Consider the following 21782-nt stretch of genomic DNA (forward strand, 5'->3'; position numbering starts at 1 on the left):
CTGGCATGGGGATGATGGTCTTGCTGGGTAAGGAAGCAACCCTTGGAATTTGGGGCTGCGGAAGTAAGTAGAATTTGTAAAGACAGAGTACCAGAGGAAAGAGAGGTACACAGTGAAGGATTATCATAAATAAGCACACAAGTACCTTTATATCTTTGACTAAATACTGATCTATACACATATACAGGAAGATTCATCAAGGCAAGAAAGAGAACTGTTTCTAGAAAGTTATCAGCTAAGTAGAAATTCCCAGGATCATACAATGCTGGGAGACACAAAGACTCTGAGCAGTCATGATGGAGTGACTTTAGTGACCCTGGGTACTGAACTGAGAACTCTGAAAAGGTCATCTCTTTCAAAAAATTGACACATTAAAAATGTACATATTTATGCAATCCAATGTGATAATTTAGTATATGTATATAATGGTAAAGTTCCAAATAAGATAAATAGCATTTCCATCTCTTTAAAAATTTCTTTGCATTAGGAAACATCAACCTCTCACTTATCATTTTTATAATGTATATAACAAATTGCTTCAAACTATAGTCATACTACTGTGCTCCAGATGAGTAGAACATATCTTCCTCCCAAACTGCAGTTTGTACCTGTTATCTGACATCCCAGTGCTCCTGACCTCTGCCCTTTCTAATCTCTGGTGCTAAATATTCTCTCAAATTCTATGAAATCAACTTCTTTAGCTTCCAAACATATGAGTGAGAATTTGTGGTATTTGTCTTTCTATTCCTAGGTTATTTCATTTACTGTGTTCTAGTTCCATCCATTTTACCAAAAATGATAGGATTTCATTTTCACAAAGTTTAAGAAAAGGATTTGAATAAGTCAGTCTGATTTAGGTAAATCGCCTAAAACAGTTAAAGTTTCTAATGGAATACAGGAAAATTTAGAATCTCATCAGCATATATATAGTCAGATAAAATAAATTATTAGACATATGAACAGCTAGGGATATGTAAGTTGTAAGTATTTTTAAAACAGTAAATAGTAACAGACCTGGAGGCCTTAAATTCAGAAGAAATTTTGAAATGGTGATTTCAGTCAACATAAAAAATGGACACTTAAAAATAACTAAATGGAAGTATAATGCTAAATGAAAAGTCCATAAGATGGGTTTAACATTAGATTGGACACTACTTTAGAAAAGATAAATAAACTTGAAGGAAAGTCTGTATACATGTAGAAATTCTATATATTGAAGCACAGAAGTAAAAATACTATGGAAAAAAATTAAAGCAATTATAATTTGCAATCGTACTTCAAAACAAAATCAATTTACCAAAACATGTACAAACTTCATATTGAAAACTACAAAGTTTTGATAAATTTTTTAGAATACCCAATTAATGACATATCTTCATGGATTACATTAAGATTGCATTATTATCATGATGACAAGCCTTTCCAATTTGATCTACGTTTGTCTATCTGTACTGACCTAGTCAAAATCTCAGCAGGCATTCTTATAGAAATGAACAATTGATTATAGTATTTGTACTCAAAGGACATAGAATAACAAAGAAAAAAGATTTTTGATCTTGGAAAAAAAAATGGGAAACTCATAATACCAGTTTTTGAACTCATTACAATAATGAAAATAATGAGGTATTGGCAGAAAGAGACAGGTCAATCAATAGATCTAAATAAAGAGATTGTAAATAGGCCAACCTCATACAGTTGATTAATTTCATACAAAGTTTCCAAACGTAATCATTTTTTCTTTTCATCAAATGGTTTTGCAGCTGCTGCTGGAAAAACTTGGTATCTGTCATGGTTTAGATCTGACGCGCCCCCTAAAGCTCTTTGTGAGACAATACAAGAAACTTTAGAGGTAAAATGATTGGGTTATGAGTCTTAACCTAATAAATACAGAGGAATTAACTGGTAGTACCAGCAGTCAGGTAGGGTTGGCCAGAGGAGGTGGTCCCTGGGCATGTGCCCTTAGGGCCTATATTTTGTCTTCTTTGAGCAGAGTTCTCTCTGTGCTTCTTGGGGCCATGTCTCCAGTTGCTTTCCTCCACCACAACTTTCCTCCATGATGTTCTGCCATACTGGAGCCCAGGGGAATGTAGCCCCACTTCTGTGGATTAAGACCTCTAAAACTGAGCCACAAAATAAACTTGTCCTCCTCTTAAATTCATATGTCTAATAATTTATTTTATCTGACTATATATATGCTGATGAGATTCTAAATTTTCCTGTATTCCTCTTGTAAAGTCTTATCATCATAGCAACAACAACATCACAAACTGATTAAAACAACAACAGCACCCATATGATATGTGAGAGAGTAATCTTTTTCTGCAAAAAAAGTATGTTTAGATCATCATATACCTAAACCAAAAAAAAAAAAAAAAAACTAATTTATAGAAAAACATATTGGATAACATATTTAAGACATGGGAATACATAAAAAAAATTCTAGATAAAACAGACTACCAAAGTTAAAACTTTGCCTTACCAAAAACTCTGTAAATGAAATCAATATTCATGTCCTAAGCTGGGGAAAATATCACAAAATAAAGTTTACAAAGTACTTTTGATCACAATATATTTTTCAAAACCTTCAGGGCTGGGTTTATAGTTCACTGGCAGACTACTTGCCTAGTATGTGTTCAATGTGTAGCACTGAAAAAAAATTTTACTACTCTTATAAGTAAAGACAAGCAACTCAATTATAAATAGTCAAAAGACTTTAACAGATCAATAGAAACATATGTAAATGATGAAAAATCACATGAAAATGTAAAAAGCATCATTAATACTTAGGGAAATGTAATTGAAACCAAAATTATATATCACTATATATTTGTAATGGTAAGAAATTTTTAAGTAAACAAACAACCAAATGTCCATGATGATGTGATTTGTTGGTAAAAAAGTAAAAGTTGCATCTAACTGGAAAATATACTTAGTCATATGTTCCGGCAAGGCCGATCCTAAGTGTTTAAGTATGAAAACACTTATTGAGACAAATGTGATTTCACTGCAACTAACAGCTATCAGGTTTTTAATAGTTCTTAAAATTCATTACTTAATGACCTTAAGACTTTGGTGTTTTGGCTGTTAATGCATCTTGAGCGTTTCCCTTGATGAGCCAGTTACCACACCTTTGAAATTAGAACCAGCAAGTGGGCTACATACAGTTATCTATCTTCAATTATTCATTATTGTAAATATGTTCTTTTATCCTCCCTCTCCACACCCACATGCATGAAAAACTTATTGGTCATCTTCCAAGCATCTACCTTACTCTGAACATTTTGAGTAAACCTGCTATAGTAATCTCAATAACCTTGCCAGTGACTGTTTAGAAATAGGCATATAAACAAATTCTAGATAATGGTGTGTCAAAAATACTCGAAAAAGGAGTCATCACTCCTAAGTAAAGAGAAATAGGAAGAAGTATCCATAGGTGACATCTGGATATGCAGACCTATCTTACTAGAGCCTGAAAGTGAATCTCACACCAAGCAGGCAGAGAGCTCAAACAGAAAGAACCTTGAACCACTATTAACTGAATTAAAATTAGCATCCTTCTACCTTTAGCCTACCAGTAGATGAGATAATTAATTGCCTTATCTTGTAAACTCATGAGTCAGGTTTTGCTTCTTGTAACTGAGGGAATCCCAAAAGATACACAAAAAAATAATGTTATAAATATTAGATATGTTCTGAATCTGGAATTGCCTGACAGTCTTGTATCTGAAACATTCTTTATCAGTGTTACTTTTCATAATATTGAAGGGTCAAGAGTCTCAGTTAAAAAAAAAGGACATGAAATGTTGGGATAGGCTTGATTCTGTCACAAACTTTTATGCAATCTGGTAAATAACCTTCCTAAGTCTTGTTTATTTCTTTCAGAAACTCTTGTGAAGCTTCTATACAGAGTGCATGGCATAATACATGTAAGAAATTTACATAGGGTATGGCAAAGAAGAGGTACTTGAAACAAGTTGGTTGTTCTTAGGATGGGAAAAATTTGTAAGCAGCTAACTGATAAATGGGCTTCAAATAAAGAGCATATTTATAAGTCAAAGTATATGTACTCATTTTTGCAGACAGAAATATTTGATTGACCAGATGGAATTAGAACTGGACATTAGACCAATCAAGTAGACATAGAATAAAATAAAAACTGTAGTAGCTTCCCATATATTGAGTGATGTGTATTAGGATGACTCTTGCTTTGTGGATGAGAAAACTAATGCCTCAAGTAGTCATAGAGGTCAGATCAAATAGCAGTAAATAGTAGAATCATTGCTCATCCTAAGACTGTCTGGTTTAATGCCTGATCTTAATGGCTGGTTTTATTTGTTTTGTTTCTTTGAAGCTAAACCTGGTCAAGAAACAGAAAACTTTCTCAGCTACTCTTGATATTACTATTCAAATCTTCCTTCCATAAAGAAAACTTAAGCAAATAAATACAGTAGTAGAGCTTTCCACCTGAACTCAAATAAACAGAACTACTCAGCAGGTAGCCACTAAGGCGGTTACTATTCCAGAACAACTGCTACCGATACCTAAAAACACAGAGATGAAGGTTGTTCCTTATCTTTCAAGCTATGTGGGTACTTGCTCGTGAACATACACTTCTTACATGCATGCCCACATGAATACATTCACTACCCAAAGCAAAATTACAAGAATGACAAGCTTTTCAGATTCTATATGGAATTTATAGTTCCCATTTCTATTTCCATAAAAAATGCAGCACATCACTTGATTGTGTTTTATGAGTCTGCATCAGCAAAAGACAAAGCAAGAAGACCTTCAGTCCCAGCCCGTGCTGAAGAGGTTCATTTTGGTGTTGAGCAGGAATTGTAATTAAGCATGAGAGCTTGGCAGTTTAAGTTCTTTCACTGCAGAACTCTCTCACTCAGCTATTGGTGAATTGAGAGTCTTCTAATCACAAAGATATCCTAATATAGGCACAGAGGAGTTATTTTTCTTAAATTTTTCCTGAGGGAGGAAAAAAATGAACTCCCGTTGACCCTTTTAATCAGCTGAGTTAAATCAGACCTATTGTCAAAGTGGCTTCAAGTCTTCATTATTTTTAACATGTATGCCAGAGAAGAAAATTTAAGCTTCCAATAATCAGGCCTCGTTATAGATTTTCCCTAGCAAATTTTCACCAGTACAGTTTGGTCACAGAGCTTTCTTTGTAAAGTGTGCAACTGAGAGTTATGATGCAGGATTAAATGGTGGGATTTAACTGCCTTCTTAAGTACATCACCTGTTTTAACCCTTGCTGGTAGTAAGGGTGAAACAAACCTCCTTTCTCTTTAATCTCAGAAAACAGAAATCCCAACCCGGCATGCTCTTGAAATTTGAGCTAAATATATTTCTTGGGCTGGAATAAACCATTAATTCATTCTTATGAACCAGTTAGGAATCAAATCTACAGTTGCTTAGTCCACTTACTAGAAACAGGAAAGAGAGAGTTTTAGAGTTGAAAGGTGTGCTTCAGTGACTGAATGTGGATTGCAATACATTCATATTAAGCACATTCATTTTGCTCCTGGCAAGAACAGACATACTCTGCAGGTAGCCAGAAAAGTTGCTACTATTCTAAAACTGCCTCTGTTGATACCTAAAAATACTAGCATGAATCTTGCTCTTTTTGTCTTAAGCTGTGGGTAGGAATGTGTGTGTGTGTGTATGTGTGTGTGTGTGTGCTCGCACACATGGGCACATGGGTTTCCTTAAAAGATAAGCATTCACCACCCAAAACACAATAAGCAAAGTACTTCAAATGAAATAAACATTGGAGAAGAGTTCCTACCCCTCAAAAGACCCATCTATTATTGGAGACAATATCTGTAACAGTATATAAGGGTGACTCTAATAAAGTTTTATCTTTGTTTCTCTTCCCATTTTATTTTTTCCATCTACTCCTATCTCTCTATATTGTCTTTTCTTTCCTTGGCCTTGGTAGCTCTGGGTGTAGTAATTTGAGAGCAAAATAGAACTCTCCTGAAGCCCAACTGCCACTCACACTTGAATGGTCTAAAAGGCATTTGGGGCACCAGTGTGTTGATCTCATGGCCTAGTTTAAAGTAGTGGTTAGGAAAACAAGTTGATTTTAACATGAACTTGCAACTCTTCTTGTTCTTTTTGTGAGTTTTTTTTTTTTTTTTTTTTTTTTTTTTTTTTCATCTAAAGAAGTTTCCATTGTGAGCATAGTTCTGGAAAATGGCAGGGAAGTCTTCCTCCTCCTCGTTATGCTGAGGATGTAACTTTAGAGATTTTTTTTGACATTTTCAGGGACCTAGAGGAGGTTATATTTATGATATAGTAGAAAAAGGTTTTTATTCTCAGTTTTTGGGGACTTAAGATTTAGAGAGGCTTTGGGGAGAACAGGGTTGAAATAAGCTAAGATATCCCCTGGTCTCTGCCATTCATATCGTAAGGGTAGAAGTCCAGGGAATTATGGGAAAAAAAAAATTAGTTCCTGACCAGGGGAATGTGAGGTCAGGAGGTGAGAGTGTTGTACAGTTTTCAAGAGGAAATATCTGTACCAATGCATCATGGCTGGGTTTCTCAGAATGCAGATGGTGAGCAAACTGCACACAGTCCACAAGGCATGCTTGTGGGAACTGCAGTGTGAGGGCCCTCACCGAATATACAGGGCATGTGCAAGCCAGAGAGGGGCCTGTGGATCCATATTTTATCCTGGTTCTGCAGGAGGTTTTCCTGTGTGATATAGTCAAGAATCATTAAGAAGATGAGAAGGTAGCAGGAGGGATTGAAAGCAATTCCATATGGTCAAAGTTAGAATATGGTAGAATGGGGGAATGGGTAAGTAAGAGAAGTTGTAGACAGTTGGGAGTCGACCTTGCAGGTCCTCCTTTTAACACATGTTAAAGAATTATGACTTTATCCTATAAGCAGGAGAAGGTGGATTGTAGTTACAAAAAAAAAAAAAAAAATGTGGCATAAAACTCTCATGGACAGTACTAGCTAACATCCCACCTTCAAAGAAGGAGCTAAGTCACAAAGAGACTAAGAAACTCACCAAAGACAACCAAACTTACCCAAGGCAGAGGTAAGATATGAACCTGGACACTGATGCTGGAACTTGCTTTCCTAAGCACTAAATTGTCTCTTAGAATAGATACATATAATTCAACTCATGTATCATTATCAAGTTAGCACCATGTGTAAAGGCACTAGGGCTAAAGTTTGGTTTTGTTTGTGAGTTGAGGGGGAAAACTGTCAATTAAAGCAAACCCTAGAGATATAACCCAGTGTTCTACCTGGTAAGTACAAAAGGAGTTTTAATACTGTGATAGTTCACTTTTAAGTGTCAACTGGACTAAGAATAACTGGAGAATTGACTGGTAAAGCATTATTTCTGGGTGTCTCTGACTGTTTCCAAAAGATTGGTGTGTGAGTCAGTGGGCTGAGTGGGGAAAATCTGTTCTCAATATGTACAAATACCATCTAATCAAATGGGGTTAGGAGAGATCAGAAAGGCACAGGAAAGCTACCTTATCTCCTTATGCTTTCTTGCTTCTGAACAACACTTCTCCTGCCCTTGAACATCAGAATCCCAGGGTCTCCAGCCTTTGAACCTGGTCTTCACACCAGGGAACCCACAGGATCTTGAACTTCCATGACCGAGAGTTGTAATACCTACACTGCTCCTTTTAAGGCTTTTAGACTGAGATTAAGTCAAACTACCGGCATCCCAAGGTCTCCTGCTTACAGATGGCCTATTGTGGGACATAGCCTCCATAATTACATGAGCCATCATCCACAATAAATCTTCTTTCCTGAACCTAAACTACATCTGTAAGTATATATGACTCTGTATATACACTCACACATTGCTTAACAATGTGGATACATTATGAAAATTGTGGTTGTAGATTACTTCATCATTTCATAAACACTATGCAGTGACTTATACAAACTAAGATTACTACACTTCACTAGGCAATATAATCTTATAAGACTACCAAATGCAATTGACTAAAACATCTGTATGTAGTACATGATCATTTACACATATGTACATATACACACATATATGCAGATATCCTATTACTTCTGTCTTTTTGCAGAACCCTAAAAGATACAAATACTAGGATAAATAATATGATTTATAATCAAAATAAACCATCCAGTGAAAATATTGTGTTTTACTATTAACACTCAAAAGTTGGGGTTCTATTTTCATAAAATAAGAATACAGAAGTGATGCAAATATTCTTATTACTAAGGCATAATGTAGTGATGAAACCACTAGGCATGGAGTTAGGTGCTTTGAGTTCAAATTTTGGCATCATATGACTCTCATGAGTTGAACTGTCATTTAGCATTATGGAACCTCCAATTTCTTGTCTATAAAATGTAAAGAAGAAAACAATATCCACACTGTGCAGTTTATAAAAGTGTTGTACATGTTAACTTGTATTGATAGTTTTTGCTTTATTTTGCAAATGAAAGTGACAATAGCAACTGTCTTTATAAAGTTCTTTGCCTTGTGAAATAGATCTTACTATTATATATTGTATTTATTTGCTCCCCAAAATTATGTTCAGGTACTCACTCTACCATTTTCAGATGACATAGGGAGACCTAAATGCATTCACAATTTCAGAAATGAATTCCAACCATTCTAGAGCATTCTAAATCAACAGAAAAATTTCTCTAGGCACCCTTATTTGTTCAGTCACATAGGTTGGTTCTTGAAACTGCAAATGAGAATTCGTATTGCATGCATTGGTAACATTTCTATCTTTCTCATACTGGATATGAACTAGAAAACTTATTTCCCCAGGTAAAACTGATACCCAGCTTGTAGTCATATGAGCCACCTTGAACATAAAGTTCATAGAACTGCAGAACAATGGGAATCCAGGAAAACAGAGCCAGGCACTTGATACCAACTATTGTTTTTGTTCCAACCTCCATATTTGTTATTTAACCTCCATATTTGTTATTTAAGTCCATTTAAATTTTCTTTTACTTAAAGACAAAAATTTCCTACTTATATATCTTGAGAAGCAACAAGCAGAAAGTCTTAGAAAAGTACTTCTCAATAGAATTAAGTATTTCAGATAAAGAATTTAATGTTTTTAAAAAAATCTTATAATGCAGATAAAACTTCTAACACTCAAATTGTTTGACCAGGGAGCCATGGTGAATCCAGGCAATATCTAATGCATACTACTTTTTGCCTACAGTTTTGGGGAAAGGAATAGGGGCAGGAATGGAACAAGCAATAGCACTGTGCCTTTCGGTCCCTTGGAAGTTTATTTATTCATTGACATGAACTCGTGACTGCAAACAATGCCACACATAAATATGTAGTCAATTCTGCATACTATATCCAAAAATAGACTCCGTCTCTGAGGAACCTGTGGAAGGATTCTTTAATTAACCTCAGATGAATTATCTTCACACCAGGCAAACCACTTTGGAGTTGGCATGTGGCTTAGTTGCCAAGAACCATGTTATAATAGGGTTGGAAGGAGCAATTCCTAACATTTTGCACATGTGATATAAACCCTTAATGGATCCACAGAGTGATACAGAAAGTTTCAAGATAAGTAAAAATCTCAAAAGCTGTGTTTTCAGGAGTAATTTAGTCTTATCTGCCTATTATACATATGCCATCCACCTGCACCCTAAAATAAAAGCTGAGAAATGGAAGAGATCTAAGAAGCCTCGAAAACTAGTCTATTTTCCTATGTGAAGTCCTTTCCAACACACCCCTGACAAGCAACTGAATAGCTTCCACTTAAAGGCCTTCTGGGAGTCAGTGACTGAAAATCACAAGCTTGAGCGGAACAGATCAGGGTTAATATTCATCTCTGACACTTTATAGTTTTGTCTTAAAAAAAAAAAAAACTTAACACTGTGCATTAGTTTCCCCTTTTTTAAAATTGTATTTGTTCTAATTAGTTATAGTTTCACCTTTTCATATAGTTATAATTTTACCTCACAACATTGTTTTGCTAGAATACTTGTTTTGAAAAAGAGAATATTAGTTTTTCCTCTTGTCCCCTTTGTTGTAAAATAGTTAATTTTTTTATAAAATTCTGCTAGATATGAATCTGTAAATGGCTTCCCTGCAACACTTTCTCACTGGTCCCCATCCCCTTCTCCTTGGGACTTCATAGGATAGGGCTGTTTCTGCTGGATTCGAGCTTCTAACAGAGGGAACAGTCTAAATAAACCCTGGAAGCAAAACCTTTGATTTAAAATGTGCCTGAAATTGTAACTCTTTCTGAGAAACTTTTCCTAAGATTGTTTCAATATCATCATTGGACGTAGTGGTAAGACCAGTGATCTTCAGCAAGGGAGTTTACTCTTCTGGCCTTTAGCATCCAATTCTCCAATGCTAGGGTTGGATTTTGGAGCTCTTTATTCCTTGAGCACCTTTCTCTATACACCACAAGTCTGTAAATATTTCATAAATATGGCTACCTGAATTAAATGCAGTAGCTCAGTTACAGTCTCAGCATGTGATATTCTGCTGTTTGGATCCTGTATGTCTATTAAAGTAGGTTAATGGTTATATGAATTTGCTGAGTGACCATATCACACAGCCTATTAAAAATATTTTTATTTTATGAATATCTCCAGATTTTATATATGTAAAACATATATATGTATATATATATATATATATATATTTGCATTCTAAGTTGAAATTGCAACTTTACTGGATTTATGATTCTAGATATGGTTTTTAACTTTAGACACCTTAATTTCCCAACTATGAAATTGGAATTCCTACCTCAAAGAGTAATTGGAAGAATTAAGGAAAGTGATATTAACCAAGCACTGACACGTATCACATACTAAGAACTTAGCAAGTGTTTCCTGCCTTGTATTTATCAACTCCCTTCTCTATTTCTAATCATTACAGAGATCCACCAGTAGGTACTTGGCATCTTAAGAAAGCAACCAACCAAGATTGCAAAGGACCTTCCACTTTAGCATAGCTGGCATGATCAGCACTGTGGTGTCTAGTATATGCTAACAGGAATCCTCATGTGAGCACAGGATTCCTGGTAGCACTAGGTGAAGAGAGCTCACTGGGTCATTATGATACAATCACTAGTATGTGAGAGGCAAAATGAGGTACACCACACCAAGGTGGACACACACCTCACTCCAAATTCTGAAAGCATTTGTGTCAGTGAGCAGTGAGGTAGAGGCTGACTCACTGCATGCTCCTCTGCTTCCACAGGGAATTGGGGATGTTCTTTTAATGACAGAGGCTTTCTGAGTCTGAGGGTTTAATGCTAACATGGCATGGCAAAGTGGGGAGGATGGAAAGATTTCTCAATGATCCCATGCCTTTTCAGTCCTTGTGCCTAATGACAAAGGTCAGCCATGCTCAACACCCTCTCATTACATTTTCTCTCTGCTAATCAACTCCATCTACCACTGCCAGCTTGGAGAAAGCACTTTGCTGTCGAAACAGGTTTGGTTTTGTTTTGCTTTGTTTTTTTCTCCCCTACTAAATTAACTACACTTTAGGTAAAGTGATGAGGGGAACTAGGAACATTATTTAAATCCCAGGGAGGGCCAGACTTTGGCCTATTGCAACAAACCAAATAAAATCAAGTGTTTCAATTTAAACTAAAAACAGACCATATTCTGCTAAATGTACTTTAATTGGTAGAGAATGTAATGTGTGCTTTTAAAAATCACATTTTAATGATCCTGGGGAGCAAAACACTCACTTGAGCTTAAAATTTGTTCATCTACTGATGCAAACTATTTATTGAGTAGATACTATTCTGGGCAATTTAGTTCAATCATGCCACAAATGTTGGAATTAACAGACTTGATTTCCTTTTTTGTGACTGTCCAGAAAGCATTGCTTTATAATTCTCTTAAATTCTATGGGCTATTTTCTGTTAAATAATATAATAAGGTGTCTCTGTGGTGCAATGGATAGAGCATTGGACTTCCAGTGATGAAAGAACATAATATTGTTTCATAGGCTTAATCATAAAAATAAGAGATAATATGAGAATTAGTAGGTAATTAATAAATGGAAGAGGTTGTATTGTTGATATTAAAAATGGTAAATGGAAGAAATTGTGTTCTAGATGTAAAAAATGGTAAATGCAAACCAACAAACAAAAACCACTTTAAAGCAAATTCTTTCGAGAAATTCCAAAGTTTGAGAACCCAACTTAACACAAATAAACTAAAAACTAAATGCTACCAGAAATTAATTGCTAAGAAATTAATTCATCATGGACCTAAAATATTCTGTGGGTTTTTAATCTCCGGTAAACAATTTATTCACCTGTTTGGGCATTAGCTAAAATGCCATGATGATTTTCTAAAGTAATAGAACCATACCTCTAAATTCAATTCATATAAACTTACTCTTCCTTTTTAGGAGAATCATCTCCAGTTCTTAACCAAACACCGATGCATAGATTAAGGAAGTTAGAAAACACCAGTCTATAACATTTTATTTTATGAACCTATTAAAGTGAAACGATGAGGGCAAAAATCTATAAATTGAAGCATATTGACATCAGATTATTTTGTTTTGTCATTAGAATAATTTTTAAGATGATGTAGAAAAAATAGCTTTCTTAAAATGAAAAAATCGTGATATGCACTATACTGTAAACCACCCAGCATTCATTTTTGCTTTTGTTCTTTTCTGATTGGTTCAATTATCATTCTGCCCTATCTTGTAGGAAGTGACTTCTGAATTGGTTTGGTTTCCAGTGGTTGGTTTAGGAATAAGTGTGAGATCAGATAGGGGCTTTTATGGAAAATGGCCTTGCTGATAAGAAGGAGCTGCAAGAGAAGGTGAGCTCTCTCTGCCTCCTTAGGACATTGTGATACCTCCAAACACTGCAGTCATTCTTGCAGTTAGAGAATGAAACTGACACTGAGCAGGGCTGCTGGTGGAGAGACCACCTGAGACCTTGACTTCTATAACTACTTTTATACATTTTGGTAAAAGAATTTCTGTATCTCTATTGGTTTTTTTATACCAAATAAACTGACATTAAACAAACCTTCTCTGCCTCTGGATTGTTGATACATGAGATATTGTATGAGTCAGTTTGAGATGGAATTTATGTTTCATTCATCAGAAAACATTCTAATACCATAACATTCAACAACAAAAAGGCATTTGGATGATGAGTGGAAAAATGCATATATATTAAGAATAAGGGTCTTTAAAATTGTTAAAATATTTTGTTATTAAATAATATTTTCAAAGGAAAATAGAAGAATGATAGGTCTATTCTAGATATGGTTGTGCTTTGTAACTTACTACTTCTGTTCTATTTGCAGCTATGTAATAGAACTCATGACTATTATGTATGTTCTCAGATTGTTTATTTAACAGATGTGTAAAATATAATATATATTTATATTATGCAAACATAAATATTTATGCAAATATATGATATATAGAGATAGAAGTCTCCATCTGGGACAAGAGAGTTAATATCTGGACACTGACCTTCCTATAACATACATAGGGCAATCCAATATTGTTCATTCAAGTTTAGAGTATCTGGAAGAGGTAAAAGCAAAGAAGGTGTGATTGACATTCTCCTCACTCCCTCCCACACACTATTTTTATTGGTACATTACAGTTGTATAAACTGATGGGACTTGTTATTACATATTCATATATGCACATAATATAGAGTACAACAATATATTTTGGCCAACATCACTCCCCAGCACTTTCCCCATCCCTCCCCAGGTCCCACCTTTTGGTCCCTTTCCTCTAAGAATCTCCCTTTCATTTCATGAGATCCGCTCCCATGTTTCTTATTCTCTTTCCTCTCTAGCTTCTGATATGACAGAAAACATACAACCCTTAACCTTCTGAATTTGATTTACTACACTTAACATAATGGTCTCTAGTTCCACCAGTTTTCCTGCAAATGCCATCATTTTATTTTTCTTTGTGGCTAAATAAAACTCCATTGTGTATATATACCGTATTTTCTTTATTCATTCATCAGTTGATGGATACCAAGGCTGGATCCATATTTTGGCTATTGTGAATTGTGGTGCTATAAACATGAGTATGCATGTATCACCATAGTATAATATCTTTAATTCTTCAGGATAAATACCAAAGAGTGGTACAGGGATAGCTGGGTCATATGGTGCATCTATGCCTAAACTTTTAAGGAACCTCAATACTGATTTTCTTACTGAGTACAATCCAACCAACAATCTAAAAAGTTTTTGTAACAACCTCTCCATCATTTATTATCATTTGTATTCTCGATGATTGCCATTCTGATTGGTGTAAGATTAAACCTGTTTAAGTTTGATTTGCATTTTCCTAAGTGCTAAGGTTGTTGACTTATTTGTATATCTTCTTTTTAAAAGTTTCTATTTAATTTGACCATTTATTGTGTTATTTGAGGTTTTGGTATAAAATTGTTTAGTTCTTTATATATTCTACATATAAATCCTCTGTCAGAAAAGTAGCTAGCAAAGATTTTCTCCCATTCTTTGTGTTCTCTCTTTACATTCTGAGTGTTTCCTTTGCTGTGCAGAACTTTTAAAATTTGGTGTTATCCCACTTATTAACCTTATTTATTATGCATTATTTCCTGAGCTTTAAGGGATCCTATTGAGAAAACTGTTGCTTGGGACTATATACTACAGTGTTGATCCTACATTTTCTTCTAGAAAGTTCAAGTTTCTGAACTAATTCCTAGATATTAAATCCCTTTGGAGTTGATTATTGCACAAGGTGAAAGACAAAGGTCTAGTTTTATTCTTTTATATATGGATAAACAGTTTTCCCAGCACCATTTGGTGAAAAGGTTTTCTTTTCTCCAAGATATGCTTTTGGCACCTTGTCAAGGTTCAGATGTCTAGATTATTGTGTTTGTCTCCTTGTCTTCTATGCTATACCATTGGTCTATGTGTCTGTTTCTATGCCAGTACAATGACATTTTTGTTACTCTAGCTCAGTAGTATAATTTGAAGTCAGGTATTGTGATGCCTACAGCATTGCTTTTTTTGACTTGGGGTTGCTTTGGTTATTCTGGGTCTTTTATTCTTCCAAATGAATTTTAGGACTATTTTTATTTTTCTAGTTCTGTGAAGAATGTCATTGGTATTTTGATGGGGTTTACACTGAATCGGTATATTGCTTTTGGTAGTATGGACACTTTAATATTAATTATGCCTATACATGAACATGGGAGGTCTTTCTATATTCTGCAGACTTCTTCAAATTCTTTCTTCACTGTTCTATACTTTTCATTGTAAAGGTATTTTACATTCTTGATTAGGGATTTCTCTTTTCCTCTCCTCTCCTCTCCTCTCCTCTCCTCTCCTCTCCTCTCCTCTCCTCTCCTCTCCTTTTCTTTGTTTTCTTTTCTTTTCTCCCTCCCTCCTTCCCTCCCTCCCTCCCTCCCTCCCTCCCTCCCTCTTTCCCTCCCTCCTTCCCTTCTTTCCTTCCTTCCTTCCTTCCTTCCTGAGGCTATTATGAATGGAATTGTTTTCCTGATTTCTTTCTCATCAGGTTTATTTTTAGTAAATAGAAAAACCTCTGATTTATTTTATTTTATTTTATTTTATTTTATTTTATTTTATTTTTGTGACAGGGAGTACCAGGGATTGAAGTCAGGGGCTCTGGACCACTAAGTCACAACCCCAGCCCTAATTTGTATTTTATTTAGAGACAGGGTCTCATTGAGTTGCTTAGTGCATCACTTTTGCTGAGACTGGCTTTGAACTCTAGATCCTCTTGCCTCAGCCTCTGGAGCTGCTCGGCAAACCCATTGATTTCTGTATGTTGATTTCATAACCTGCTACTTTGCGAGACATTATGTAAACTCTAGCAGTTTTTTGGTAGCGTTCCCAGAGTATTCTAGGTGTAGGATCATGTCATCTGCAAGAAATGATAAATTTTGATTTCTTCTTTTCCTGTTTTTATTACTTTTATTTTCTTGTCTTGCCAAATTTCTCTGGCTAGAATTTCTAGCACTATATTAAACAAAAGTGGTCATAGTGGACACACTTGTCCCAGATTTGAAAGGAAATGCTTTCAGTTTTTTCCCATTTACTATGAGGATTGCCTTGGGTTTTTCATATATAGCCTTTATGATGTTGGGATAAATTTTTTCTATCCCTAGTTTATTCAATGTTTTTATGACAAATCAATGCTAAATTTTGTCATAGGCCTTCTCTGCATCCATTGACACGACTAAATGATTTTTGTCCTTAATTTTATTGATGTGATGAATTACATTTATTGATTTGTGCATAGTAAATCATCCTTCCATCTCTGGAATAAAACCAACTTGGTCATGGTATATACTCTTCTTAATATGTTGTTGAACAGGACTCAATAATATTTTGTTAAGTATTTTCACATGTATGTTCATTAGGGATATTGGTCTTGAGTTTTCTTTCCTAGATGTGTGCTTATCTAGTTTTGGTATGAGTATGATAATGAGTTTAAAAATTTCCTATCCCTTTCTATTTCATGGAATAATTTGAGGAGTATTTGCATTAGTTCTTGTATAAAGGTTTGGTAAAATTCAGCAGAGAATCCATCCATTCCTTAGTTTTTCTTTTGTGGAAGGTTTTTTATTACTGCTCTTACCCCATTACAAGTTATTGGTCTATTTAAGTTTTCTATGTCCTTTTGATTCACGGTTGACAGATCATATTTGTCTATAAATGTATCCATTCCTTCTAGGTTTTCACATTTATTGGAATATAAATTTTCAAAATCCCTAATGGTTCACTGGATTTCTGTGATGTCTGTGGTGATTTCTCCTTTTTCATCTCTAATTTTATCAATTTGGGTTTTCACACTTTCTCTTCATTATTTTTTGCTAAGGGCTTATCAATCTTATATTTTCAAAGAATCAAAAATTTCCCTGCTTGAGTCAACTCATAATGCAGGTGACCCTGTCAGAGTCCCTATTTTCATCCTAATCTTCATTTTTATTTCTCTCTAGGTCTATGAAGCATGAATCTTCTCTGGAGATTCTCCCCTTTTCTTATGTCAATTTCTGTTCCTGAGTATTAGGGCCACTGTGGGTCTAGTACTTCTTCCCAGTAGCCATTCTTTCTTTGCCTTGCTGCTTGATGCAGCAGGCACCGTTTCAGTTTAGGATTGCTGACTTCTGTATTCCCAGAACTTTGGCTGGGTCTTTTGTACCAGGTCGCATGTAGCTGCAGTTAGGGTATTGGAAGGTTCACATTCCTTTTTGGGTCTCAGGGACCACTTTTAAGTGTGCCTGCTCAAACTTGATTTCCTTGAGGTGATTGGACTGAGGTCCCATATTCTTTCTGGCTGTCAATCAATTATTCTTCTCAACTAGAAGCTGAATGCACTTCTTTGACATATAACTTTCTTATGACATGGCAGCTTACTTTTCCAAAGTTAGCAACTCTTTGGCTCCACTCTGCTTAATCATTCTTTTCTAAGACATGACTATCCCATTAGCTTTGCTGTATCCTGCTGGCTAGAAGCAAGTTCTCTGTTCTTCCTGCACCAGGAGACAGGGCTGATGCAAGTTGGGCAAGGGGATTCACTGGGTGTGTCTACATCAACAATGCCCTCCATTCACCTCCTATAACCACTCTCATTCAGGTCCTTATAGACAACCAGTCCCCAGAGACTGTACTTGCCAAATTATGCTGGCAAGTAGACTTTGAGGTAGATAAATCCAGATCTAAATTCTCATCCTGCTATCACTTAATTTTGTTATTTGTGCAATGTAACATATCTTTGATTAAAATTTTCACCAGACTGTCATGATGTTAAAGTATATAATATAAAAAATGATAATAACAGTACTTGATACTTTGTAAGAACTCAAAATAAGTATGTATTTAAAGTAAAATGCTACATTTTTTCATGCATACTTTGAACTACAGTGTTCTTAAGAAATAGATAATTTTCAATATAACACTTACTTCATTAAAGCCCCCCAGGCTTCCTGTGGTCTAAAATTAAATACTTATTATGTGACCTATCAGGTCTTGAGGTTCTGGGTAACTTTGTCCTTTTCCACACTCTTTTGATGGCTTTGTGTTTTCTTTCAGACTCTTATTTAAAGACTGCTTTCTCACCTCAGTCCTGTGCAAGAGATCCTTTGCCTAGCCCTTCCCTTTAACCATTAACTTATATGACCATGTTTATTTTTGTAATAACTTAAATGTACAAATGCTCTTAAGCTCAGTTTACAAAAGATACTAAAAGTCAAGTTGCTCTAAAAACACCCACAGTCAGAAAGAGTAGACTAAGATTTGAACCCAGGTATGATTCTGGACCCCATTCTCTTATCCATTCAGATTACTGCTCTAAATAGGAGCCTCACGATGCACATGTTATCTTTATGACCTTTTGGGGAAAATATCGAGGGCAGTGTGAGTGATCTCAACATTTGAAATCGACGTATGTCATTTGCCTCCTCTATCTCTAGTTCCCCTACAGGTACCTACCCAAATACAAACAAAATCAATCTAGACTAAAAATGGGCTTTTGCTACTGTGCAAAATACAATCACCTTTAAAATATTTTGTAATAAAAATATGAGATGGAGGTCAAATTTTTCCCCATGTATTTATGTAACCTTTTCCTGAGTGAATGGAAGAGAGAGTGTAATAGGACTGCTGATATTTATCTCAAAGCATTAAATCTAATGATTAATACAAGTCACCCAGAATAGTGCCTGAAAGATAGAAGCTCCTAATAAACTGTATTCACTATATTATTCATTCAAAGTAGTTTGGTTTTTTTTTTGTTTTTTGTTTTTTTTTGTTTGTTTTTTTGCTAATTCTGGTGACATAATAATGATAACACTAAATTTGTCTTTACTTTGGAGACAAACTTAATATGCCATTTTATACTATGCTTTAAATTTACTATACTTTGGAATCAGAGTATCGGGGTTAGAATTTTGCCTTCTTTTCTCAACATCAGGGTAGCCATTGGCAAGATTTTCACCTCTTTGTTCCCCAGTGTGCTCGTTTGTAACAAGGAAATGACAGTGGCAGCTGCCTCATAGAGTTAGGATGCGTTAAATGAGTTACTTTAGAGCACACTTATGGTAAAGAGGGACACATGAGTGTGATGCAGGTGTTTGGTAGATAAAATAACATTTATTGGAAACCATTTATGAAGCAAGGCAATTTGACTAAAATACCCTGAGTGCACACATGTGCATTGTACTAACACATACACACACACATTCACATATACACATGCATGCATGCATACATTCACACACAAGAGGAAACAGTTTTTCAACCAGATGCAGATAAAACCTTAAATAATTTAGAATCTTGTTGGAGTTATATGATGAATTCAAAGAAAATAATTTAAATATACAAAAGACCCAGCAAAGTAAGAGGTTTTTTTTTTTTTTTTTTTTCCTCAAAATTTCTGATGTTAACTCATTTAATTCTCCTAACACTTTGGAGAAGTCTATATATTATTATTATTTTAATAAAGCAATGTAGTTTGGAAGATGGTAGATGATAAAACATTACAGACTGTAAGTAGATGAAGTATAATCTAGACCTCAGATTCCAAACTAAAATTCATTCATTTATCTGCTTATCTATTTATTCATCCTTTTATTCATTAAAATTATTTTGCTTTGTATTCATACTAGCCAGACATCCTGAAATATTTACTACAGCTCCCTAATGGTGAAGCTACTACCAAAATAACAATTTCTAGAAGGAATTTTTAAGTCCCAGAGGCAAAGAAAGGCAATATTTACATTGTTTGTGTGTTAATAAAACAACTGGGTTTGTAGAAGACCAGGAATCCTTTTGTACAAGGAGAACTCGCTACTTTTTAACTATGTTCTTCCCTTCCCATCTTCTGAGCTTCCATGCCTAAATGTGAAAACCCTGAGAGAAGAGAACATGCTCCAGCTACAGGGAGGAAGAAAAATCTGAATGCCAGTGATCCCCGTGAGCAGCCTGTCAGTCACTCCAAATAAGCTCATCCACTCACATAAAGATAGCAGAATGTCTATTAAAAAAAAAAAAAAAAAGTAGCCCTGGTGTAGTGACTTCTCTCTGGAATTACCAGTAGACTCCCACATGCTTTCAGACATTTCGACTTCATTACCATTAATCATACAGTCATATATGGGTATTATACTAAAAGGAGGAAGTAAAACACAATGAGAAAAATAATTGTTGGCATTTTGTTAAGGTACTTTTCTACTTTTTCTACAGATATTTTTATACAAATCACAAACAAAGTACTCAAATACTCTTCTTAACGTGCTTTTAAAATTTATTATATCATGAATATCTTTTCATGCTAAGTCATAATGCATATTTGGAATTACTTCTATGGATGTGTAATAAATAGTCCACGGAACAGTAAACCTGTGTAATGAATTCTCCACAGATGGTATTTCCTATTGATTCGGAGTCTCCTGTTTGGCTTCTTCCACCATCCCTCCTCTCTTCTTTTTCTTTCTGCCCCTCTCCCTCTTTACCTCTGATTCACCAATATTGATGTTTGTCTATTCGTGTCAACTCATAGAAAATGACTCAAAAACTTGAATGACAGTGGAAAATGGCAAGGATCCTGCGACCAGACAGATCTTCTGAATTGCAGTTCTAACATACCTGGTAAGAAGACCCCTTGTTTCTCTTTCGTATGACTGACACACTTGTCACACTTGTACACTAACTTGGCTCTCTTTAGCATTCTTCAAAAAGAGACTTTCAGTTTAACATTTTCTCTCTCTCTCTCTCTCTCTCTCTCTCTCTCTCTCTCTCTCTCACACACACACACACACACACACACACACACACACACATACACACACACACACACACAGACATATACACACATACCAGTTCCTCCTGTGGTCCCTCTCAGCCCTCCAGCCCCTTCCTCCTATTTCGCCACACATCTTCTTATTTAGGCTTTCTCTTTGTTTATAGTCTTCTCTCATTGGGCTTAGATGTGCTTCAAATAACATTTTTTACAAAACTTTTCTATGAATTCCTGTATTCCATTAGAAAAACTTTTCTTTTTAAAGGAATCTGTGACTAATTGATGTGTACATCTGCTCTTTTGAATTGAGATTTTGAATTTCACATGTAATTTTCATTCAAAGTACACAATTAATCTTGGAAGGATCATGTGCTTCCACTTAACAACTTAATCTCCTCCCTGCAACCCCAGTTAGTGGCCTTTCTTTTCCATTCAACAAATGAGTTTGATGTAGATTAGGGGCCAGTTATTGTGAATGATGCAAACTATGGCAGAATACATATAGATACACACATAGCCCAAGATGCTACAGTATATATCACGTGATACTCATGCCAGGGATTTTGCCCAGCTTTGCAGCAGTGTTAAGTAAGTCCTGAATAATTTTTTCATGATTAGAAGTAAAATCAAAGGAAAGATTGCAAGTTCATTATCATCTAAGAGTTTGCATTCACATTTCATTCTCTGGTAACCTGCAGAGTGGCTAGTTCTCCTTGAGATTGTAAACCCTATCTTAATCCTCTGGATTTCCACTGTGACTTCCCTTTTCATATATGCATTTTATAAATAAAAAAAAGGAAGAGAGGGAGGGAAGGAAGGTTAAGGTTTTAAATACTGCTGTTAAAGTTATAAACGAATACACACACACACACACACACACACACACACACACATAGTTTCTCTGAAGCTGAATTTCCAAATTAGGAGAGAATCAGTTAATTAAATCGGAAAGCTGGAGCTCTGGTCCATAATCCCAGGTGTATTCCTATCCCATCTGTATTTTGAA

The sequence above is a fragment of the Sciurus vulgaris genome (assembly GCF_902686455.1).
Source record: "Sciurus vulgaris genome assembly, chromosome: 11".
Classification (NCBI taxonomy): Eukaryota; Metazoa; Chordata; class Mammalia; order Rodentia; family Sciuridae; genus Sciurus; species Sciurus vulgaris.